The 25661-nt window shown below is 41.8% G+C and overlaps 1 protein-coding gene across 8 annotated transcripts in view; it reads left to right on the plus strand.

Annotated features, from left to right (window-relative positions):
- Positions 1-25661, plus strand: part of Cbfa2t2 (CBFA2/RUNX1 partner transcriptional co-repressor 2) — a 112322-nt gene that overhangs the window by 13403 nt on the left and 73258 nt on the right. The window contains exon 1 of one of the 8 annotated variants that reach the window (XM_052726147.1): positions 8100-8350. The exons of the other annotated variants lie outside the window; for them this stretch is intronic. The gene's annotated coding sequence lies outside the window, so the exon portion shown is untranslated. Of the gene's footprint in view, positions 1-8099; positions 8351-25661 lie in introns of those variants that run through there. 8 annotated transcript variants of the gene reach the window in all.

The following is a 25661-nucleotide window of genomic DNA, read 5'->3' on the forward strand; positions in this document are numbered from 1 at the left end:
TCAGGCTGGCCTTGAACTCATCTCTATGTCCGTCTGCCTCTGCCTCCCAAGTGCTGGGATTTAAGGTGTGCACCACCAAGCCCATTGGAGATTTTTTTTTATTTATGTATACAGCATGTATGACTGCAGGCCAGAAGAGGGCACCAGATCTCATCATAGATGGTTGTGAGCTACCATGTAGTTGCTGGGAATTGAACTCAAGACCTCTGGAAGAGCAGTCAGTGCTCTTAACCTCTGAGCCATCTCTCCAGCCCTCTTTGTATTCTTAAGAATGATCTAGCAGCCAGGCGGCAGTGGTGAACACCTTTAATCCCAGCACTTGGGAGGCAGAGCCTGGTGGAGCTCTGTGAGTTCGAGGCCAGCCTGGTCTACAGAGTGAAATCCAGGCGGGCACCTGGACAGGTACTAAAACTACACAGAGAAACCCTGTTTGGAAAAACAAAACAAAAAAAAACAAAAAACAAGCAAACAAATTCCTAGCCAATGTCTCATAGGTGCTTAAAATAAATAGTCATGGTCATGTCATTTACTTGGTGTCAGTGTCGTAGATATAAAGTGACAGCTATGCCGGCCAGTGGTGCTGCACACCATTTAATCCCAGCACTCAGGAGGCAGAGGCAGTGGATTTCTGTGAGTTCAAGGCCACCTTGGTCTACAGAGCGAGTTCCAGGACTGCCAGGGATGTTACACAGAGAAACCCTGTCTCAGAAAACTAGGGGGGAAAAAAGTGACAGCTGACTTAAGTATTTCTTTTTCAGTTCTGGGGATCAAATCTAGGGCTTTGTGCATGGTAAAGATGATCTAAAACCAAGTTATATGTCCAGTCCTTGGTTTGTTGAGACATGGTCTCACCATGTAGCTCTCTCTAGCTGGCCGGTATTAGCTATGTTGCTTGGGCTTTTGTGTAGTTCTAGCTGTCCTGGACCAGGCTGGTCTCAAACTCAGAGACCTACCTGCCTCTGCTTCCCAAGTGCTGGGGCTTTTTTTTTTTAATTATTTAAAGATTAATTTATTTTATGTGCGTGGGTGTTTTGCTTTCATGTCATTATGTTGCCTGCCTGGTGCCCTCAGTTCAGAATAGGGTGTCAGATCCCTTGGAAATTTGGTTACAGGTAGTAGTGAGCCAAAATGTGGGTGCTAGAAAGGGAACCTGGGTTCTCTGCAAGAGCAGCAAATGCTTTTATCTGCTGAGACATCTCTCCAGCCTCCTTCCTTTTTCTTACGTGGGTTCTTACCCAGTAAGCCTTCTCCCTAGCCCTTTATTTTTTTAAATTTTTTTAGATAGTGTTTCATTATGTTGTCCAGGCAGGCCTGGAGCTGCTGGACCCAAGCAGTCTTTTCCGACTCATGCTCTGGAGTTCAGAATACAGGTCTGAGCCACCATGTCTGTTGGTTTTGTTTTTAAACTATTTATTTATTGTGTGTATGGGTGTTTTGCCTATATGTGTGTGTCTGTGCACCATATTCGTGCAGTGCCCATAAGGATAGGAAGAGGGCATTGGATTCCCTGGAATTGGAAATGCAGACAGGTGTGGATGCTGGGGATTGAATTCTAGTCCTCTGGAAGAGCAGCCAGTGCTCTTAACTGCTGAGCTACCTCTCCAGGTTCTATAATCTCTTTTGTTTCAGGGAGGATTGCATTCCCTGTCCTCCTGGACTGTCCAAAATGCTGGGGTTACAGGCATGCAGTACGATGTCTGTCTTCATTATTCTTTATTGTATATTTTCCTCCTCCTTCCTCTCCTTCCTCTTCCTTTTTTTGCCTCAGATTTACAGCAGTCCTTCTGTTTCAGTCTTCCAAGTACTAGGATTACAGAGGTGTAGCACCTCAACCAACTTCATGCCTATTTTTCCACTATTGGAAATAGGCTGCTTACATAATAGTATGGTAAAGGACAACAGAACCACTGTGCTTATGTGCTTATCATGCCTATTCTTGACCCCATTGTTGGAAGCATGGTAACAATTTCTACGTACTTTCCAGGAAAGTAAAGATGTTTGGTTTTTGTTTTTGTTTTTGTTTTTTTTTTGAGACAGGGTTCCTCTTTATAGCCCTGGCCATTCTGGAACTCACTCTGTAGACTAGGCTGGCCTCAAACTCAAAGATCCATCTGCCTCTGCCTCCCAAGTGCTGGGACTAAAGTCATTCACCACCATGCCTGGCTTAAAGATTTTTTTTAAACACGAGTAATCGGGATGAGTTAAAGGTTTGGGATATAGCTCAATTGTAGTGCACTTAACTAGCATGGGTGCTGACGCCCTTGGTTCAGTCCTTAGAACCAAAGAGAGCAAAGGTTTTTAGGGATTGTCATGGTGTAATGTTTTATAAACACTTGTTTTGAAGGAAGGGTGTGATTTGACAGTCAAAGATGGGGGATGATGGAAAATGTGTGCAGGCTGATTGGGGCCACAGTTCCAAGTATAGTGTCTTTAACAAAGGCTGGAGGTGGGAAAGAACAAGAGATGCCTGCAGAATAGCAAGTGTTGTCATTCAAACCAGAATGCATCTGGGACTGTTACAGGAGATCCTTTTACCTTGTATTTGAGTATTTTGAAAAGGTAATTTTCTTGGACTGTTGCCCCATTCTTATAAAAAGATCTGTTGCAGGTCCACATCGAAACTGCATCATTCTTCCTTCCTTCTGGACCTTCCTGATACTGTCTGGAGTTACATTGGACTTCATGAGTGCCTGTGCGGAACAAAAGCATGCTCATTGAAGCCTGTAGCATAAATGAGAGGCTTGTGCGGGTGGTGTGAAAGGAGCTCTCCCAGCCTCACATGCCTGGGTGGGCGAGCTCCACTAATAGCTCCCAGCAGTTCTGAATCAGACATTGTGGAGCCAAGAGTCTAGCATTTGGAATTCCACTGCCTGTGCTAAGGGTCTGTCTTTTATCCTCCAAACCACCATTTGTTAAATGGCAGTAGGCCTGTTGACAAGAGGGGGAGACTGGCAAAGATCAAGTTAAAAGGGGAAAAAAGTTCAAAGGTAGGAAAATAAGACGAAGGGTTTAGTTATGTCTTTACCTCTTTACCTCCCTCTTACCCCCCTCCCCACTTTGGAGACAGGATCTCGATAAGTAGCCCTGCCTGGCCAGGAACTGACTAACTATATAGTCTAGGCTGGCCTGGAATACAAGAGATGTCCAGCCTGCCTCTGACTCCCTGGGATCAATGGTGTAGGTTACCACTCTGGCCTTTTTTCTTTTTAAATTTGTCTATTAGTAATTTGTTGCACAGAAATTTCGTTCCTGAAAACTTGGCTTGGTGATACATGTCTTTAATCCCAGCACTTGGGAGGCTGAGGCAGGTGGATCTCTTTGAGTTTGAGGCTGGCTTGATCTACCTACATAGAGAGTTCCAGAATTGCCAGAACTACATACATACAGAGACCCTGTCTCAAAAACAATAAAAATTTTTAAATCTTTTTTGGTGGGTTATGGGGAGGGCTGTGGATCATACCTATAGGTATGCTATGGAAATTGTTTTTATTTGTTTGGTGGGTTTTTTTTGTTTTGTTTTGATTTTTGAGACAGGGTTTCTCTGTGTTGCTTTGGCGCCTGTCCTGGATCTTGCTCTGTAGCCCAGGCTGGCCTCGAACTCACAGAGATCACCTTCCTCAGCCTCCCGAGTGCTGGGACTAAAGGCGTGGGCCACCACCGCTGGCAAAGTTGTTGGTTTGTTGTTTTTTCTCCCTGTGGAAAAGTTTGAACAGAAAAAGTAGAACAATGTACTGAATGCCCAGGAGCTTATCCTCCATCCACAGTGAGTGGCAGGATATCACTTCAAGAAGAGAACTAGACCTGAGCATTGGGCGTGGCTCCATACTTCCCCAGGTCTTGTCACCTTTGCCCTCAGACACCCCTCTTTCCTATTCAGCGTTTACGCAACAGAGTAGAATAGTACCACATTTAGGCTTTGTGATAAGCAGTATGTGACGTAAACTCTCCTTTTTGAGGGGGAGGGGTGCACAGTTTGAGATAGGGTTTCTCTGTGTAGCCCTGGCTATCCTGGAGCTCTGTAGACCAGTCTGGCCTCGAATTCAGAGATCCACCAGCCTCTGCCTCTAGGGTTCTGGGACTAAAGGCATGTGCCATCACCACGTGGCTTTGTTACTTAAACTCTTAACAGTTTGAGAAAAGTTATTCAAGTACAGTTTTGGGGCCAGAAAAAAGTAATTCTATCAAGAGGGCACCCATTCAAAGCACCGTAAGCCATCTATCTATTAGCTCTTTTTCACTGAGTTAGTGCAAATTGTTTTTCTTAAAATAGAATTTTTTTTGTTTGTTTGTTTTTTTTTTTTTTACCGGAGCTGAGGACTGAACCCAGGGCCTTGTGCTTGCTAGGCAAGCACTCTACCACTGAGCTAAATCCCCAACCTTAGAATATGTTTTATATATTTTTCTATTGTGATCAATTTGCAAATATAAGTCAGTTTTTTAGATGTTTCTATTAAAGTATGTGTCTCTTAATACTCTAAAATCTCAGTGAGTTGGAGGCCAGCCTGGTCTGCAGAGTGAGTTCCAGGACAGCCAGGGCTACACAGAGAAACCCTATCTTGGAAAAATGAAAAAAGAGGTTTCAGCCTCTTCACTGTTGCTGGGATTACAGGCACAGGTTGAGAGAACCATCTTTTTCCTTTGCAAAAAAACCCTAAACATATATTAATGTACTTTCTATGAGTCATAGTTCCAATGTGTCATAATTCCAAGCTGTCTTAGCTGATGGTAGCAGCTTGGTGCCTGCTATCAAGATTGTTTACTGGGGGCTGGAAAGATTGCTCAGTGGTTAAGAATACTTGTTGCTCTTTCAGAGGAGCCAGGTTCAATTCCCAGCCTCCACGTCGTGGCTTATAACTATTTGTAAACAATAGTTCCAGAGTATGTGATATCCTCTTTTGACCCCTTCAGGCACCAGACACTCAACAAACATAAAATAAATAAATTTTTAAAAAGAATGCTTACTTATGTAGCGAGCAAGTTGATACTGCTTGTTGGTAGGAAGTCTTAATTCCTTACCAAGTGGTCCTCTTATTGGAGGTGCTGGAATGTTTTCATGACTTAGTAGTCCTCCAGAGTGAGTAATTTGGGATAGCCCCTTGATTCCTTCTTCCCTCCCTTCCCACCTCCCTCCCTCTCCTCATCCTCGCCTTTCTTTACTTTGCTAGGATCAATAGGCATTAAGCAACGTGGGCGTGACTGTTGCCCAGGCTGGGTTTGAACTCCTAAATTTACTTAGTGTAGTCCTAAGTAGCTGAGATTACAGTTGTGTGCCCGTGCATCCCACTTAAGTAGTGTCTTGATTAATTTCTTACTTGATAATATTGTATAGTACTCTGGGTATGAATCCAGACATGCTGCTGACACTAGTCATATGATGTTAATATCTTTGTTTCTTACTTTCCTTAGCTGTAATACTGAGATAATAATGTCTACCAATAGGTTTTGTCCTATTGACAGTCAAGGAAATAAGGGTAGTCCTTGGTACTATTACTTACAATAAAACCTCTTGCTACTGTATCAATTAATCTTTCTGCCAACCACCTCTGGGGGTGGTGGTGAGTCTTTCTTTTTTGTAAAACATTACCAGACAGAAAATGCCATGTTTATAGGTTTCACTTGGTATGGTAGCGTATGGTATCTGTTTGACTATATATATGGAGGATCTTCATTCATTTGTTGTTGTTTTTCAACCTAGGCTTTCCCACTTATTTATCTATATCTATCTATCTATCTATCTATCTATCTATCTATCTATCTATCTATCTATTTATATTATTTCATGTACATTTGTGTTTTGCCTGTATGTATATCTGTGTGAGGGTATTGGATCCTCTGGAACTGGAGTTACAGAGCAGCTCTGAGCGGCCATGTGGGTTCTGGGAATTGAACCCCGGTCCTCTGAAAGAGCAGCCAGTGCTCTTTAACCACTGAGCCATCTCTCTAGCCCCTATGATTTTTTTTTTTTTTTTTTTTTTTTTTTTTGGTTTTTTCGAGACAGGGTTTCTCTGTGTAGCTTTGCGCCTTTCCTGGAACTCGCTTTGTAGACCAGGCTTGGCCTCGAACTCACAGAGATCCGCCTGCCTCTGGCTCCCGAGTGCTGGGATTAAAGGTGTGCGCCACCACCACCCGGCTCCCTATGATTTATTTATTTATTTATTTATTTTTTAAAGATTTATTTATTTATTATGTATACAGTAGAGGGTGCCAGATCTCATTACAGATGGTTGTGAGCCACCATGTGGTTGCTGGGAATTGAACTCAGGACCTCTGGAAGAGCAGTCAGTGCTCTTAACCTCTGAGCCATCTCTCCAGCCCTATTTTTTATTTTTACTTTATGTGCATTGGTGTTTTGCCTCCACGTATGTTTATGTGAAGGTGTCAGATCCCTTGGAAATGGAGCCACAGACAGTTGTGAGCTGCCATGTGGGTGCTGGGAATCGTACCCTGGTCCTCTGGAAGAACGGCTAGTGCTTTAAATCCCTGAGCCATTTCTCCAGCCCTGTGAGGATCTTCATTCTTATTTTATTCTACTTGGGGGTGTGGGGGGGTTTGAGACAGGATTTCTTTGTGTAGCCCTGGCTGTCCTGGAACTAGCTCTGTAGACCAGGCTGGCCTCAAACTCACAGAGATCCACCTGCCTCTGCCTCTGGAGTGCTGGGATCTTCATTCCTTTTTTTTTTTTTTTTTTTTAATTTATTTTTTATTTTTTTATGTGCATTGGTGTTTTGCCTGCATGCATGTTTGTGTGAGGGTGTCAGATCTTGTAGTTACAGACAGTTGTGAGCTGCCATGTGGGTGCTGGGAATTGAACTCGGATCCTCTGGAAGAGCAGTGTTCTTAAGCACTGAGCCATCTCTCCAGCACCCCTAGATCTTCATTCTTTTTTTTTTTTTTTTTTTTTTTGGTTTTTCGAGACAGGGTTTCTCTGTGTAGCTTTGCGCCTTTCCTGGAACTCACTTGGTAGCCCAGGCTGGCCTCGAACTCACAGAGATCCGCCTGGCTCTGCCTCCCGAGTGCTGGGATTAAAGGCGTGCGCCACCAACGCCCGGCTAGATCTTCATTCTTAATGTATAAATGTTAATGTAGCATATATGTTCATGTAGTATCTCTGGGAAGAAGTCAAGCTTCTCCATTTTTAATCTTTAGTCTAAAATAAAGATTCACAGGAAATTTTAAAATTGTACAGAGAGGCTCAAGACCCTTCATGCAGTTTACTCAGTGGTAAAATCTTATAACTGGTAGTGTCAGCTCAGATACCAGTTTTCATGCAGCAGAAATTGAGTAAGTATTATCTTGTATTAGCTCTTGGGAAGTGCCAAGGATTAAACTTGGTAGTTGTGTGGGTCTGTCTTATGTCTAGATTCTCAAAACGATTATCTCAATTTTATGGTATTCTTCACTGTTGAAACTAAATGTTGGTCATGGGAACCTCATTCATGTTTGCTTGGTTTTAAAGCAAGTTTTGCAATGTGTCCTCATCTTTAATTTACAGTCTTTACAGCACCAGAACCATGTTGTCTGCATTGTCTTAATTTAATCACGTGCCAGTCTTGCAGAGTACCAAGTCTGGATCAGGGAGGCAGCTTGTGTGAATCATTTACATATATTTCTGCTTATATTCCCAAAACTAATTTGCAGCTTTTTATTTTTGATCCAGTTATACACTGAAAATGTGTTTACAATTTATTTTATGAAGGCTTTTGTCTCATAGGGTTTAAAAACTGGTCCAAAGAGCAGAAGTTATTAAACAATAGCAAAAACTACACAATATGTAGGACTTTCGATGGTAATTGTTAAACATTTGAATGTCCACCAAAATGTCTGTGTGCTCATGTATGACTACATTTATTCCACTAGTGACTCGAATAGATAGGTTTTGCACAATATTCTTGCTATTATTCTCAGCCATAAACAGACTACATGCATTTAACAAGTTAATGTCAGATTGGCCAGGAGCCACTAGGAGGTGTGTGCTTAGTGACATCAGCTGGCAAAGCGCCCTGGTAACAGGGAGGGTGGAAGGGGTAGTGGAGAGAGAGGAAGCAGGAGGGAGGGAGAAAGAGAGACTGACTGGATCTGGGGATTCTGGCAAGGTGAAGAGCTGGTCTGTTTGGCAGGACCTTCCCATCTGGGATCCATCTGTGTTTCCCTGGAATGGGACAGGCAGCTCTAGTCAGTGAGAAATCGCAGATGTGAGAGAGCTGACACATGTCCAGCTAATGAAAGGCGGAGGAAGGCTGCTCTCCGATTGGGCTTTGAAGATTAGAGGGAGAAAAGAGAGCTTTTTAATACCTATTTCAAGTAGATTGGGTATATTACGAGTCTGGATTTTAGAATTTGGACGTTCAGGGTAAGTGTACATTTTCATTTAGTTCTGGGTGATAAAGTGTACAATTCTCTGCCTTTCCAAAGCTTTTTGCTTATCTCGAATTATGTGTTTATGGATATTCTGTGAGTTTAGTCTTGGTTTCATTTTGGTGCTTCATTTGGTTTCCTGTTTCTATTTAATTTTTCATTGCCACCTTTGTATTTTTGAATGGAAAGTTTAGTTAAAATCGGATGTAGTTGATAAATTCTATAGTTAGAAAGGTAGTCCCACGAATTGCTCTTTAAGCTCTTCCACACTGAATGCTTGTGGCATATTCTGAGGGGATTGTTTTTCTTAAGTATGCATGAAACCAGTGGTCGGGAGAAGACTCCTGCGGTGCTCTTTCCCCTTGTCAGGTAGTTTCAATTTCAAAGTAATCAGACATACTACAACTAAAAGAGATTGCAGCAAAGCTCGTGTCATCTCTGCATTTTAGATCTTGTTATGTTTTGCTCCTATGCTATTTTCCATGACTGAAATAACATCAAATCTGACTTGAATTGTGAATTGGAGTGCTCGGGTGTGTGCTCTCGACATCATCCCACCCCCCCCCCCCCCATACAAAACACCTCAAACCCCTACTGTGTTCTGGAGTCTTTGTCAGTTTGTGATGCCTATTGGTTATTTATATAGTGTTACTACTATTTTTGAAAGGCTTCCAAATCATCCCCCTGTAGGCGGAACCTGTGTTTAGTATGTACTGTACAGGCTTTATTTCCTAGTTCTCTCACCTTGGGCAGTCTGCTGCTGCTCTGGGCCCCATTTGGTTTGTTTGCTTTCCTGTCCCCAACCCCCTTTTCTCTCGTTCTCACTGGATTTTACTGGGTATCTAGGTACACCAGGCTGGCCTCGAACTCACAGAGATCCACCCTCCTCTGTCTCCCTGAAGGCATGTGCCACCACAGCTGACTCCTGATTTGTGTCAGTATTGGGGAAATGTGCCCAGAGCCTTTCCAACACATAGAAGGCACTGATGAGTTTCAGAAGTTTTAAGGTATTTTTCTGTTGTGGTAGGTTCCTAAACCCTTTTCAATTTTCACTTCAACTTTGAGCTACAATAGTATCTGGTTTAACTCATGTGTTTAGGGTATTATTTTTCTTGCTTTTTATTTTCATTTTCATTTAAATTTTTATTTTATGTATATGGATAGTTTGTCTGCATGTGTATGTATACCATATGGCTGCCTGATGCCTACAGAGGCCAGAAAAGATCCCTTAGAACTGGAGTTATAGATGGTTGTCAGCTGCAATGTGGGTGCTGGGAATTGAACCCAGGTCCTTTGGAAGAGCAGCCAGTACTCCTAACTGCTGAGTCATCTTTCTAGACCCTGTACCCACCTTTTAGGCCCTTTGTATTTGTAATGCTGTATGTCGTCTTTGCTAAGTCTCTCTATGACTATAGAGTTTAGAAAGCATTTTGATTATAAAATGCAAATGTAATGTTCCCTTTGACTGTACCAGAACAGAAGAGCTTTGAAAAGTCAACTTGCCTAAGCGAAGTATTGATTGTATTACTTTGAAAGAGCACGCTTATTTAAAAAATATTTTTATGTTTGTCTGTTGCTGTTTTTTCTGTTGTATAGGTTCCAGGATTCAAATTTATGTCATATCAGGCTTGGCTTCAAGGGCCTTTACCCACTGAGCCATCTCACTGGTCAGCACTATTGAAATTGTACCTGGCTCCCCCAAAATTCTATGAAATGACAAATGGGAACTTTTAAAAATAAGTTTTATTTCTTTAAAAATTTTTAGCATTTTAGGTGTATGAGTGTTTTGGTTGCATGTATGTATACTACATGTAAGCCTGGTGTTCATGGAGGTCAAAAGAGGGCACTGGATCCCTTGGAACTGGAGTTGTGGGTGGCTGTGTGCCACTCTGTGATTGCTGGGTCCCCCAGAAGAAGAGTATCCAGAGTTCTTAATGTCTGAGCCATCCCCCTAGTCACCAATAACTTGTATTTTGTAAAGTTCTTCAACTTTATATCACCTGAGTGTTTTAAGCAAACTGTAGTGCTTTTTTTGTTTGTTTATTTTTATTTTATTTTATTTTATTTTTGGTTTTTCAATACAGGGTTTCTCTGTGTAGCTTTGCGCCTTTCCTGGAACTCACTTGGTAGCCCAGGCTGGCCTCGAACTCACAGAGATCCGCCTGGCTCTGCCACCCGAGTGCTGGGATTAAAGGCGTGCGCCACCACCGCCCGGCTTTTGTTTGTTTATTAAGGCCTGGGTCTCACTCACTCAGTATCCCCAGCTGACTGGAATTTGCTGTGTAGACCCTCTGGGCCTCAAATTTGCAGCAATACCCTCTTGTCTCCTGGGTTAGGATAACAGGCATGCATCTGACTGCAGTGCAGTATACTGTTCAAATTCTTTCAGCTTTATCTCTATTTCCCTCAAGTAGTGGGAACTTTTTAAATGAATCTTTCTAGAAATTTCTTTTATGTTAAATTGACTGAATTTGTAGAACAAGTTTAGGGAGTTTTGATAGGTGCAGTGAATGGCAGCTGAGACTTGTTTGAATATTTGAGAGGCTATAGTGTTACATTGAATTTACATGGTCCTCCTTCAGTGAGCAATACCTTTAAATTGTACCTTTAGGACCTATGTTCCTGAGGATGAGTAGGGAGAAAAGGTCTTAATGCTGAAAATGTAGTGTAGGCTGTGGTTTGATGTGGGAGAGACTAAAAAGGGTTTTTATTACTGCTATATGTCCATTCTAGCAATACTGTTTCATATTTTGGGGCTCACTCAGGATTGCATCTAAGACCTTGTGCATGCTAAAAAAAAAAAAAAAAAAAAAAGCATGTGTTCTATCAGCTATTAGTAGCTAAGTCCCTAGCCCTCAGGAATACTGTGGTTCAGGTTTGGCATAAAACTATTATAGCCCAGGCTGGTGTTAAAATAAGTAATTTTCCAGTCTTAGACTCCCAAATGCTGGGATAACAGGTATATATTACCACACCTGGCTTGTATGATAATCCATTGACCCTAAATAATGGTGGGGTGAAATGAGGCCCTTGAGTTCAGTTGTGCTTTGGGGTCCCAGCTAGAGCTCAGCATTTAAAACCAAAGCCAGGCCCAGTGGCACTTGCTGCCAGTCCTAGCACTCCAGGAAGCACAGACAGGAGGATTCTCTTGTGAGTTCAAGGCCAGCTTGATCTACAAGTCAAGTTCAAGGATTCCCCAGGTCTACATATCAAGTTCCAGGTCACCCTTTGAAAAGAAAGACCCTGTTTCAAAACAAATAAACAAGATTATAACCAATAATTTTAAGATTCGTTATGTTTTATGTGTGGGTGGGTGAGCGAATCAAGTGTGCACTCACACAGGACCCATGGAGGTGTAGTGGGGATATATATCCCTTGGGACAGAAGTTAGAGGTGTTTGTGATAGAGCAGTAAGCACCCTTAACTACTGAGCCATCTCTCCAACCCATAACCAAAAGAATCTTTTGAGTTAAGTAGTACTGAGAAAAGCCGTAGCTTTCTGAGGACTGAGAAAGCCACTTAATGTGGAAATCAGAGGACAACTTGCAGGATCAGTTTCTCCTTCCACCATGTGGGTTTCAGAGAGTGAACTCAGATTGCTAGGTGCTTTACCTCGGAGTCATGTTGCTGGGCCCAGGGAAGGTTCGTTCTTGTTCTCTCTCTCTCTCTCTCTCTCTCTCTCTCTCTCTCTCTCTCTCTCTCTCTCTCTCTCTCTCTCTCTCTCTCTCTCTCTCCTTCTTCTTGTCTGTCTATCACTTATCGATTCTTTGTGGATTTCACATCATGCATTCTGATCTTATTTATCTCCCTGTCCCCTCGAATCTGACTTCTGCCATGGTAACCCCCCAAAGGTTCTTTTGCATTATTGTATCATAAGCTGAGGGATGGGTCAGCAGTAGAGCATTGTCCAGCCATGTGCTACAGCAAGGTGCATGTATGGGGAAGGGGAGAGAGCCCTCTTTGGCCCATAATTTTTAATATCCAGTGGCTGAGCTTGGAATTTCCAGGGTATTCATCTTATTATCTATCTACCTATTTATTTATTTGACAAGGTCTCACTCAGTAGCCCTGGCTAGCCTCAAATTTACAGAGACCTTCTTGCCATTAATTGTGGTTGCTAGGATTAAAAGGTGTGTACCACAACACCAAGCATTTTACAAATTCTTTTGATTGTATGTGTTCATGATGTCTTGAAGTTATTTGGATTTTTTCTTAGTATTTTCTGATAAGGTTTCGCTGAGTTGTCCAAGCTGGCCGTGGTTTCACAGGCCCTGGGATTTCTGATGTGAGCCACTGTACCTAGTTTTGAGATTTTGGGGGGACAGGGGAAGATGTTGAGACAGGAACTCACTGCCAGTATTTGAATTCCTTCCCAGGTAGCTGCAGATGACCTTGAACAGATTTGGATGATCCTCATGTCTCCACCTCCCAATGCTGTGATTATAGATGTGAACCATCATGCCCAGCTTAGACATATATATAAAATATATTTGGTTGTGAGCCCAGCCTTTAACAGCTGAACCATCTCTCCAGCCCAGACTCTTTATTTAAAGGTGAGATATCATAGAGGAGATAAAAATGAATGCACAAAATCAGTAAGTTCTAGAAGGCACTACCAACAGAGGGAATCAAATCCTTTGGAGAGGAGGTAACATTTGATTTGGAAGTCTTGTGTTTTGTTGGGGAATAATAGGCAGATAGAAGTATACTAGTTTCAACCCCTAGCAAGGTGTTTGCATGGGGAGGGGGAGAAAGTCCTCCTTGATCCAGATCTCAGTGCCTTAAGTTAAATCTTGTCAACTGCATAGTTACACTGAGCTAATTTCGGCCATATTTTTATTGAGATGGGGGTCTCTTATGACCTAGACACTGATCTTGAACTCACTATGTAGCCAAGGCTGGGCTTTAGCTCCTCTTAATCTTCCTGACTCTACTCCTAGGTGCTGGGAGTATGTATGTGCCACCATGCTCGATAGGATGGTGTGGGTTTTTGTTGTTTCTTTTAATTTTATTATTATTATTATTATTTTGATGTGCATTGCTGTTCTGCCTGAATGTATGTCTGTGTGAGGGTGTTGGATCGTGGAGTTAGAGACAGTTGTGAGCTGCCGGGTGGAGGTGCTGGGAATTGAACTGGGGTCCTCTGGAAAATCAGTCAGTGCTCGTAACTGCTGAGCCCTCTCTCCAGCCCCATATTTTATTGTTTAAATTACGTGTGTGTATCTGTGTGGGAGTATCAGGATGTGAGTGGAGGTGCCCAAGGAGGCCAGAGGTGTTGGATCTCCTGCACAGCTGGTGTTCCAGGTGGCTGTGAGCCATCAGATGTGTCCAAAGAACTGAACTTAGTCTTCTGGAAGACTCTTAACTACTTAGCATTCTCCAGCACATTTGCTGTGTTTGAAATATATGCCTTTCTATTGCTATCTTTCAGATCCAGGCACAGTTGTTTGCTTATAAGTAAGGCATTTATCAACATACATACATATTTCCCCCTTGAATTTGTGGTTTATATCCTAGCAAGTTCAGTTTAAAAGGTACTATATTGAAAATATGTGCATTTATTTCCCCTCCAAGTTCAAATCAGTAAATAAAGGAATTTTTAGTGGTTGTGTCTTACAGGAAAAAACCCCAAACTGCTAAATGAATTGTTACATATGGTCTTACTGGCTGATGGACTTCCCAGACAGTTAACATTTAAAAACTATGTGATTAGCTAGGCCTGGTAGTGCAGGTCTATAATACTGGCTTCTTAGGGAAATCAAAAGTTTAAGGCCTACCAGGACTACAGAGTGGGTTCAAGGTCAGCCTGGGCAATTTAGTGAGACTTTGTCTCAAAATAAGTAAAAAAAATGTCCATGGAGACTGTAGTGAAAATGCATGCCTTAGGTCCCAGATTCAAGTCATAGCACCAGGAAGACAATCATAGTCCTGAGTATGTAAAGGCCCTGTGTTCAGTACTCAGCGCGCGCACACACACACACACACACACACACACACACACACACACACACACACACACTATGTATTAACAGACTTACGTTGGGAAGTTGAAAATGCATATGGGTCTACTTTTTTAAAGCAAGCACTTCCTACCCCTAGGAACTTTTTGTGCTTGGTTTAAAGCAACCATTAGTGGAAATCCTGTTTTTTTCCATCCTGAACATGTTGTTAGCAAGGTGGGGTACAGTTCTGTGTAAAACATGGATTCACGTTACCTGCAGTGACGTCTCTTAGCTGAAACTAAAAGTAAGTGGAGTATGTGTTTTCTTTCTTTTTTCTTTTCTTTTCTTTTTTCTTTTATCTTTTCTTTTTTTTCTTTCTTTTTTCTTTTTTTTTTTTTTAATTGCAAACAGGTTCTCATGTATCCCAGGCTGGCCTTGAACTCTGTGTAGCTGAGGAAAACTTATCTTCTGATCTTTCTGCTTCTGCCTCCAAAGTGCTGGGATTACAAGCATGTAGCACAATACCTAGACTTAGAACATGTATTTTCACTTGATTGTGTTAAGAAAGATGGAAGAAAGAAAATAAAAGTATTGTGTGTAGGCTTTAGCATTAGATGAGGTTGTGTAACCATGCACATCATCTCCAGCAGCCTCCAAACCTGTTTCTTTTACTGTAAAATTGTAGTGAAATGAATTGTAAGCATTAAATTAATACTTGTTACATTAATACTTAATCTTCTCGTGTAATTTTTCTTTGCCCTACCAACATTGATAAGTCACAGTAATGAAAAAATTTAATTAAAATATGCATGTTTTTAAATATGTCTCTTCAGGCTGATGGAACTAGCTGTGCTTCCTTAACTAATTCTTAGTCATAAGAGAAAAGGATTCAGTAGAGAATGTGGTAGCCTTAAAAACTCAAACCTGTTGCTGAGTGACAAGCTGTTTAGAGACGTTGCCTTACTTTGCTGGAAGAGCTGGGGGATGGGCCACTTGGAGGGTGACAGATGTGTCCTCTGCTCCCAGCACCAGGTGCAGCCATTGTTCTGGCTGGTCTCTTCATCCCTCCTGTCTGTTACTCTGCTCTTTGTAGCTCATTGTTTCTGTAGGAAATTAGCATTAAATCCATCTGAATCCCCTATGTCCCTCAACTGCAGGTGACTGTTACTGGCCCCAGCTGCCACCCGTGCGCTTGATTACTTCCATATGGGGCTGTGCAAAGAAGTAGTAGTCATTTATTGATTTCCACCACAAGCCCCCACCTCAAACCATAATGACCTGAAATCTATTAGGCCCCCAATAGGCTGTAGCTCAATTGGCAACTACAACTGTGATGAACGTTTTACAAGCAACACTAATTATGTCCTTTTTCTTCCTTCTTAGCCACCTCCTTCCTAAATATTGGATGGAGAAAAACCCGAGTTGTCATAGCGAAGTAGTAATTTGAGCTGGCTGCTCCTGAGTAGTGGAGCTTTAAGAGTTTGGATGGACTTGTCTGGAAAATTATAGCCACTCTTTTAAATACTTAAGTCACACCTATAGTGTCCAAGCAAGCCATAACATAATAGGTCTTTAGGGTAGAGATGGGAAAGGACACACATTTTTATCACCTGCTTTATAAAAATTATTTGGAGTGTTTAGTATGTTTAAAAAGAAGGGGGGAAGGGAGCCTAGTTTAAAAGGTTGATTGAAAACTATATGCAATCAGTATTAGTAGCTAAATCCTTGCATTTTGTTTTATTTCCTTGTTTGTACTCTGGTTCTAGTTTACCTCAAATACTACAGTAAGATGGTTAATGTCCTAGACTTCTTTCTTTATCATTAAATTGGTGAGTTTCATTTTGGGCCTTGTTATGAGTTGATTGTAGTGGGTGTGGTGACACATGCCTGAGACCCCAGTTTTTAGAAGGCAGGAGGATCTCAGCCACGAGGCCAGCCTCACAGTAAGTTCAAGGCTAGCCTACCTCTCAAAACAAGATCTCAAAGAAAATTTGTGAAAAGGTGAATTTGATTTAAAACCCTAAATCTAATTTTAAGGACAGTTTGAATTGCTTTTGGCTTCCAATGATTATGTTGATATGTTTGACAATACCACACCAATGAAAAGTATCCTAATAGCCTGTACAGTTTCACAGCCCTTGAAGTCAAGGAATTGGCTGACTTGACTGGTGAGTGCTTAGTTTTGCAACTCAGATTTTATCACAAAAACCTTAGTTTAGGACATTGTAAATCTGATTATTTAATAAGTCTAACATTTAAGTGATGGTTTTATTACTTCAAAGTTAGTATGTGAAAATAGGAATTTATTTATTTATTACCTTTCTTTCTGTTCTGTTTCTTTTGGAGTTTAAAGAGGTTTAAGATTTGAAAAACTCTTGGCAACAAGCACTTTACCTGACAACTTCTGAAGGTGAGCCTCCAGGGAAAGTGGGGTGATTACTTAGAATAGGTTAGTGTTTTGAGAGTTTTGAAATCTCCTTCATCATTTTGGGGTTTTGTTTTGTTTTGTTTTGTTTTGGGTCTGACTAGGTCACTCTGGCTGTCCTGGAACTTAACGATGTAAGCTAGATTGGCCTTCAACTCAGAGAAATCCTCCTGCCTCTGCCTCCTTCAAAATGCTGGGATTAAAGGCGTGAACCACCATGCCCAGTTTTTGCTTCATTGTAAGCATAAGAAAGATGGAAAGATTTAGAGAGATCAGGCGTCTTAGTCAATGTTTTATTGCTGTGAAGAGACACCATGACCATGGCAACACCTAAAAAAGAAAACTTTTTTTTTTTTTTTTTTTTTTTTGGTTTTTTCGAGACAGGGTTTCTCTGTGTAGCTTTGCGCCTTTCCTGGAACTCACTTGGTAGCCCAGGCTGGCCTCGAACTCACAGAGATCCGCCTGGCTCTGCCTCCCGAGTGCTGGGATTAAAGGCGTGCGCCACCACCGCCCGGCAAAGAAAACATTTAATTGGGACTTGCTTACAGTTTCAGAGGGCTGTTCATTGTCACCATGCTGGGGAGCATGGGGAGCTGTATGATCTGAAGGCAGAGAAAGACGCTGAATCTGGTGTGGACTTTGAAACCTAAAACAAGGTGCTGCCCCCCCCCCCCCACATGCTTCCTTTAACAAAGCCACACCTCTCATCTTTTTCAAGTAGTGCCGCTCCCTGATCATTCAAATATATGAGTCTACAGGGCCATTCTTACTCTAACCACCACATCAGGGGAAGAGGAAGAGTGAGATTTGAAACTGGGTCTTCTGCTCAGAGTTGGTGTACATTCATTTGTAGTTTAGAACTAGAACAAGTTGTAAGTACAGTATTGCTGTAGCTATTACTACTTTCAGGCTTGTGTGTGTGTATTTTAATTAAAAGAACTTTAATAGGTAAGAGATTTTTGTTTTTAAAATTGCAAAAAAGTGTTTTGCCTGCATGCATGCCTGTGCACTACTTGTATGCCTGGTGCCCTCAGAGGCCAGAAGAGGTTATCAGAGTCCCTGAAACTTCAGTTACAGATGTTTGTTAGTTAGCCATCATGTGGGTGCTGGGAATTGAACCCAGGCCCTCTGGAAGATCAGCTAGTGCTCTTAAATCTTGAGCCATCTCTCTAGCCCCTCGCTTTCCCTTTTTTAACCTTTTTGTCTAAAACAACTAAGTGTAAATGTAGCTCTTAACAGCTACACACTGAATATATTATATATAATAAATTATTATATATAAGCAAATTTATCAGAATGGCTGATACTGTACCAGCAGACTGAAAGATCTTATTCTAAAATTTACACAGAAAAGCAGAAAACTAAGAATTCATCTAGGATTGGCACAAAACAAGACAGCTGGCCGCCCTACTAAAAATGGTGTACTACATTCAGTGAGAGACAGTCAGACAGACAGAACATGAACGAGTGGTACCAGTAGCCCCAGTACCTGGGAGATAGAGGCAGGTCTGGTTTACGATGAGTTCCAGATTAGCAAGAGCTAGATGGTAAGACCCTGTCTCTAGAGTAGATGGGGGAGGGGGTCTGATGAACAAAACACCTACCAATCACAATATATATAATAGCTGCTCTTGCAGAAGACCTGGATTCTGTTCCGAGCACCCACATGGTGGCTCATAACTTTTTGTAATTCTAGTTCCAGGGGATCTAGTGTCCTCTTCTGGCTTCCATGGGCATCAGACATGCATGTGGTATATAGACATACATACAGGCAAAACACTCTCATACATAAAATAAAAATAAGCAAATCTTGTAAAAAAAAAAAAAAAAGAGTGCTCTTTGAACTCTTCCTGGAATTTCAAGACCATTTCAGAGTAACAGTACTTTAAGCCACGAGTGATAATGTGCCCTGCTAGCACTGGTACCTGGGTGACAAGAGTAAGGGTTTGATGCCAGCCTGGGATACATAGTGAGATTTTGTCTCTGAACAACCTGTAAGATTGCTTTAAATTGGAGTACAAGCCAGATGTGGTGGCACACGTCTTTAATCCTAGTGCAGGGGAGGTAGTGGCAGGTGGATCTGAGTTTGAGGCTAGCCTGGTCTACATGAGTTCCAGGACAGCCAGGGCTATACAGAGAGACTTGCCCCCCCAATAGATAAATAAAATAAATAGACATACAAGAAATAAAGAGTAAGGGGCTAGAAATGTAGTACAGTTGATAGCATGCACAGAGCCTAAAGTGCAGTTTCCTGTCAGCTTATAAACTGGCATTACAGGAGCATGTGTGTAATTCTAGCACTTGGGAGGTGAAGATAGGAGGGTCAGTTCAAGATTTACCGTGGCTAGCTGCATAGGAAGATGGAGACCAACCTGGAATACCATGAGGTGCCCTGCCTTGAAAAACAAACAGTATAGATCAGTAGATGGCCATCAGCAATAACAGCAAAACCAGGGTGTGATACTAAGTGGTCATTTATAGCTGCCTGGAGAAATAAGCTGTGTCATTCTGAATTACATTAAAGAAATCTAGTATATATCAAAAGGAAGAGTATTCCAGGGCAAAGGTTCAACTATGGGAATAAGTTTGGTATGTTCAAAAAAAGAAAATGCCAAGTATAATTATAATATTGTAGTGAAGAAATGAGAGTCAGTATGAATGTAAAGGGAAGGTAGCTCTTAAAAGAGCTTTCTTTTGGCCGGGCGGTGGTGGCGCACGCCTTTAATCCCAGCACTTGGGAGGCAGAGGCAGGCGGATCTCTGTGAGTTCGAGGCTAGCCTGGGCTACCAAGTGAGTTCCAGGACAGGCGCAAAGCTACACAGAGAAACCCTGTCTCGAAAAACCAAAAAAAAAAAAAAAAAAAAAAAAAGAGCTTTCTTTCAGCCGGGTGGTGGCGGCATACACCTTTAATCCCAGTACTCAGGAGGCAGAGCCAGGCAAATCTCTGTGAGTTCGAGGCCAGCCTGGTCTACAGAGCAAGATCCAGGGCAGGCTCCAAAGCTACACAGAGAAACCCTGTCTTGAACCCCCCCCCCAAAAAAAAAAGCTTTGTTTCTTCATTTCTTTGTGGTGTTATTTTTTAGATAAGTCCTAACTGAGCCCAGGCTGATTGGCCTGGAGTATTTGTAGTCAAGGCTGGCCCTTCGTTTGTGACAGTCTACCTAACTCCTGCTGAAAAGCTTTGTAAACTGGAATGAGAAATCTGGATTCTTTTTCTGAGTGCTGGGTAACCACGAAAGAATGATCTGTGCGGGAATAAAACACATTGGCTTATGTATATGAAACTCATTGCCCCTGTGGTTTCAGGAAAGAATTGTGAAGAAGCCTGAATAGAAGCAGGCAGGGTCAGAAGTGAAAAAGGGTAAGCTTAGACTGAATTCATCAGTGAAAGATGCAAGAAGAGTGGGTTTGGTAGATTTGAACATCCCTTAATGGGTAGGGTTGTCCTTGGTATTATTTACTCCTTCACTTAAATATCCTATGTGCTCACTTTGGGCCAGGCATTGTTCTAAGTATTGGACTAAATAGGTGGATGAAACAAAGCTCTTCCCTTGTGGGAGTTAAATCCTAGTGGGTGAGACAGACAATAAAGATAAATAGGCATTTTTTTTAGAAGATAAATAAGGTTATAAAAATGAAAGTGCTTAGGAGAAAGGGGTTAGGAAAAGTCAAGGTGAGTTATGGAAGGTGTGGAGGGTTGTTATGAAGGATCTTCCCTGAGAACTGTTGACTCTGAGGTCACAGGATGGTGAGTACAATGTGGCACTTGTGCTTCTTACCTTTGAGAGCATTGTGCAGATTGAGGATGATAGTGTCATATGGCTACCTATTGTGCTACAATTCATCTGTTAGAGCTTAACCAGGCAGTCACCAGCAAATGGACTAAGAATTTGGACTGAGGTTTAAAGATCTGGGTTAAGTCGGTGGAAAGAAGCCTGTAAAACATTTATATAAAGTATGATACTAAATTGGGGTATATTTGTCTCACTATATAGCCCAGGCTGGCCTCAAACTAACATCAGCATTCTGTGTACTAAAATTACATGTGGGCAGTACCGCACTTTCTTAGTAGGTGGACTGATTTAATAACAAAAACTGGTTCTTCATACAAAGAATTTACAAGGTCTTTCTGCTTCTAATGCTTTCCTATATTCAAGGGTTTTTAGGAACATAAAATAGACAAATTAAGAAGACATTTCTCTTTTTAAAAGTTTTTTCTTTACATTAGTGAAACATTATTTTGTTGTATTTGTGTGGGTGCGAGCTTGTTACCACTTGCATTTGGAGGTCAGAGGACAGTTCTTGGAATTGTTCTCTCTTTGCACCGTGTAGATCCCAAGGATTAAACTGAGGTTGTCAGGTATGGCAGTTGCCCTTACCCACTTGAGCCATATCGGTGGCCTAAAAAGACAACCTTAAAAACTGTCAGAAGCCAGGGATAGGGGCACATGCCTTTAATCCTCGAACTGGGAATTGAACCAGGGTCCTCTGGAAGAGCAGCCAGTGCTCTTAACTGCTGAGTCATCTCTCCAGCCCCTTATGAATTTTTAAAGCATAATTTATTTATGTATTTTATATATACAGGTGTTTTGTCTGCATTTATGAATCCCAGAAAAGGGCATCAGATCTCATGGGATTACAGTTAAAAACAGTTGTGAGCCACCATGTGGGTGCTAGGAATTTAACTCTAGACCTCTGGAAGAGCAGCCTTAACTACTGAACTCTCTCTCCAGCCCCCAATCAATTAATCAGTTAATTAATCTTTGGTTTTTTGAGATTAGCCATGGCTGTCCTGGAACTAGCTCTGTAGACCAGGCTAGCATGGAACTCATGGAGACCCGTTTGCCTCTGCCTCCCAAGGGCTGTGATTAAAGATGTATGTCACCACTGCTGGCTTTTATTTGTCTTATTTCATTTTTTGAGGTTTTCATTATATATAACCTTGGCTGGCCTGGAATTCACAGAACTCTGCTGCCTCTGCCTCCTGAGAGCTGGTATTAAAGATACCACTAAGCCTTGCCCATGATTTAAAGTGTGGTGGGCATTTTGAGCTTTGAAAATGAAGTTAGACAGATAAACTTGGATACTGTACATATTTTATTAGACACCTGGGATGGCAAAATTATTTCTGAAATATTTCTGGTAACTTAATTTTTATTTGTAGGACAAAAAAAGTAAACTTTTTTTTTCTTTCAGCAGACCATATGGTGTTTGCACAGACTGCTTATGTGAGGTAGCTGTTATTTTTCTTTCAGTATAAAATGCTTTACCTGATGCCAATGTTCTGAAACATTTATTTTCTAGTCATCAGTATGTGCAGCAATTATTCTAATCACTCTATTTTTTCCTTGCTTCCCCCACACCTCCTTAGGGTGTCATGTATTCTAGGCTAGTCTAAAACTTTCTTAAGCTTAGGAGGAACTTGAACTTCTGATCTTTCTCTTTCTACATTTTGAGTGCTGGGATTATAGTTATGTGCCACACAGACAATTTTATGAGTTACTAAGGGTCTAACCAGGGCTTCGTGCATTTTAGGCCTAGCACTCTACCAGATAAACAATGCCCCCCCTCCCCCCCATCTTGCCCCCCAAAGCTCTTGACTGTTCCTGTTTTGGAGACAGTCTTACTGTGTGTCCCTGACCGACCTGGAACTCACTATGTAGACCAAGTGTGATTAAAGACAAGACATGCCATTTGACCCTTAGCCTGTATTTTTTTTTCCTCCTGGATTCTTCAGTTAATGCAACAGTTTGTGTAGCGCTTAACCATAATTTTATATGAGCTTTAAAGTTTTTCTTCCTTTATTAATTTTTGATAGAGATGGGATCTCTAGCCCAGGTAAACCTTACATTTGAGACAGCTCTACTACCTCAGCTTATTCTTTTTGGGGGTGGGGGGATTCGAGACAGGGTTTCTCTGTGTAGCCCTGGCTGTCCTGGAACTCCTTCAATCTGTAGAAAAGGCTGGCCTCCAACTCCTGAGCGATGGAATAAAAGGCATGGGCCACCACCGCTGGGCCTACCTCAGTTTCTTGAGTGCTGGATTATTGGTATAGGACATCATACATAGCTGCATAGTATTTAAAAAATTAATTTTGGGACTGAGGAACTAGCTCAGTCAAGTGCCTGTTGAATAAGTACAGGAATGAGATTCACATTTCTAGCACCCTTGTAAAAATTGGTATAGTGGCACACACCTGTAATTCCAGCAATTGGGTTGTTTCGGGGAGACAGGTGCATCTTTGGAGCTCAGTGGCCAGTCATTCTAGCTAAATTGATGGGAGACTATCTCAAAAAATAAGATAGAAAGCAAATAAGGAAGATACTGGATGTCATCATCTTTCTTCCACACACACTCCCACACATCAGTATACACACCCAAAAAGATGTGTATACACCACTTAGAAAAGGAAACTGAGCCAGACTGAGTGGGATAGTGGTGGTGCATGCCACTCAGGAGGCAGAGGCAGGAGGATCTCTGAGTTCCACGCCAGCTATACAGAAGGAGTTCCAGGACGGCCAAGGATACACAGAGAAACCCTGTAAAGAAACTGAAATTTCTCACTTATATGGTGTGTTTTTCTTCACATCATTCTCAGACATCAGAAAGAAAGAAGTTCTGACTTACTGTCTGAGGCTGAATAAATAACATCTGAGTAAATCCAACCATTCATATATTTCCCATTGTAATTTGTCATCTGCTTGGGGAGTTCTGCCTCAATAGAAACAGTATAGAAACTTTTTATATTGTAATTGGTTAGCTAGAATTAGGAAAGAGGTTTAGGGTTAATACTTGAGCTAGATATTCCACTGGAGCTGTAACTACTGAAATGAAGCTCAAAGAACTCAGAACCAGGTGGAGAAATGGATGACCCGTGGAAAGTCCAACTCGAGACATGGCAGGGCTTCTTAAGAGGTGCTGGAAGTGCAGGTGTGGACAGGTTTAACTTAAGGTGCAGTTGGAATATACAGGATGAATGAAAGAGGTGCCTTTTGGATTGGACCTTAAAGCGAGGGATTCCTGAAGTGCTGAGACAGGGAAGGCAAGGCATAGAGAGCACAGCTTTTTTTATATGGCAAAGTTTTTGTTTCTTAATTTTGTTTGTATGGGTGTTTTGCCTGCTTTTATGTCTGCAGGATGTGCATGCTTGGTGCCCACAGAGGACAGAAGAGAGTGTTTGATTCCCTGGAACTGACCTTACAGACAACTGAGTCACTATGTGGGTGCTGGGAACCAAACTTGGACCCTCTGCAGAAACAAGTGTTCTTAATCAGTGAACCACCTCTCAAGCTCCCAAAGATCTCCTTTTAAAATAATAGTAGGTAATCGGTACTTAGGTGTTTACTCTGATGGTATAGGTGGCTATTTGCTCTGTCAAAGTGCCCATCTACCTTCCATTTATGTTATTTGGATTCAGTCCCTGCTATATTATAGTCTCATATTTACATTGTGCTTTTAATCTGGAAAGTCTTTTTATCTCCATAAAGGCCTCTCAGGGGCAGGAAGTAAAAGCCAGGTGTAATATTTTTATAGAGGAGAAAACCGAGACATCATCATCCTATCATTTTAGTTCTTAGATAAGGTCTTTTTCTGTAGTTTGACTGCAAAAAGTACTCTCCAATAGGAAGAAGATCCTTCAGTTTTGGATAGCCCCGAGTGCTGCTGCCTGAAGCAGCCTTACTGGGAGTGCCTGACAAGGCAGGCAGCATGGCTGCTGATCATGGAGCTAACAGCCTGGCATCTGCAAGCTGCAAGCTGTACTCTTTTGCTGCAGTCTATCTAATTTCTGCTTGCATTTGTGAATCACAGAATCTGGAAGACTGTAAGTTAACCATTCCAAACTTGGAAGTTTGCTGTGTGTGGGAGTAGTCTGTACTTTGGAGAGCTGTCCATGTAATCTCATAGTTGGTACTGTTCTCTCAGTTTATTTATTGACATCTTTAGTTCATCATTCCTATGCCAGTTTTAGTTTAATGCCAAAATAAGATTGAGCTCTCATGATAGATGAATTGAGTGGGTGCTAATTGTGCCACTGAAGTGTCTGCCAAAGACAATTTTCTCTATCTGATAAATTTTGTTCTTCAGTTATTCTTTAGCCTGTTTTGATAAACATATGTTACCTGGCTACATTTTAGGGTATTACTGAGCAGGGTTGCTTATTGACCTCTCTGCCTTCCCACTTAAGTTAGACTATCAGTAACTAACCCATCCTGGGTCCTTCAGGCCGCCTATTCATGATGACATTCTTCCTGCCTCATTCTCCCATGTGCCGTGATTAAAGGTGTGAAGCATCATTTCCAGGCTGTGTGGTTTGTTTATTTATGCTTTAGAGACAAGGATTGTGCCTTGTGTACTTCTGGTTGCTTGGTAACCAAGCAACTGTGTACTCATACTGAGCTCTAGGCAGGCCTCCGGTTTCTTTCTGATGATTGGCATTACAGGCATGTGCTACTACATTGGGTTTTATGCAGCCCTGGGGATTGAACCCAGAACTTTGTGCTAAGTTATACTAAGCAAGTGCTCTACCAACTGAGCCATATTCCAGGTACTGTATTTGTTCCCTATACCTGAAGGCACATCTGTTGCTAATTCTAAAGCCAGCCCATTAATTTGTTAAGGGTGAGAAGCCTTTTTGATTGTCAGTGAGGACATAACTGGGCTCTTGTACCATTCCTTACTTCTGCTTCTGTCCTGGCTTCCTAGGGTTAGGGTTAGGGCTGTGGCCTGCCTTTGCTGTCGTGTTTGTCCCTGGGAGCTGTCATCAGTGCCTTTCTCTTCAATTCTTACTCAAAATGGACAAACTTCATTGAGTCTTACAGTAATTTTCTCTTTATTGTTTTGTTTTTGAGACAGAGTTTCTCTGTGTAGTCCTGGCTGTCCTGGAACTCAATCTATAGACCAGGCTGGCCTTGGAACTCAGAGATCTGCTTGCCTCTGCT

Source organism: Peromyscus californicus, unplaced genomic scaffold, assembly GCF_007827085.1.
Source record: "Peromyscus californicus insignis strain IS unplaced genomic scaffold, ASM782708v3 Scaffold_7__1_contigs__length_154581171, whole genome shotgun sequence".
NCBI classification, from domain to species: domain Eukaryota; kingdom Metazoa; phylum Chordata; class Mammalia; order Rodentia; family Cricetidae; genus Peromyscus; species Peromyscus californicus.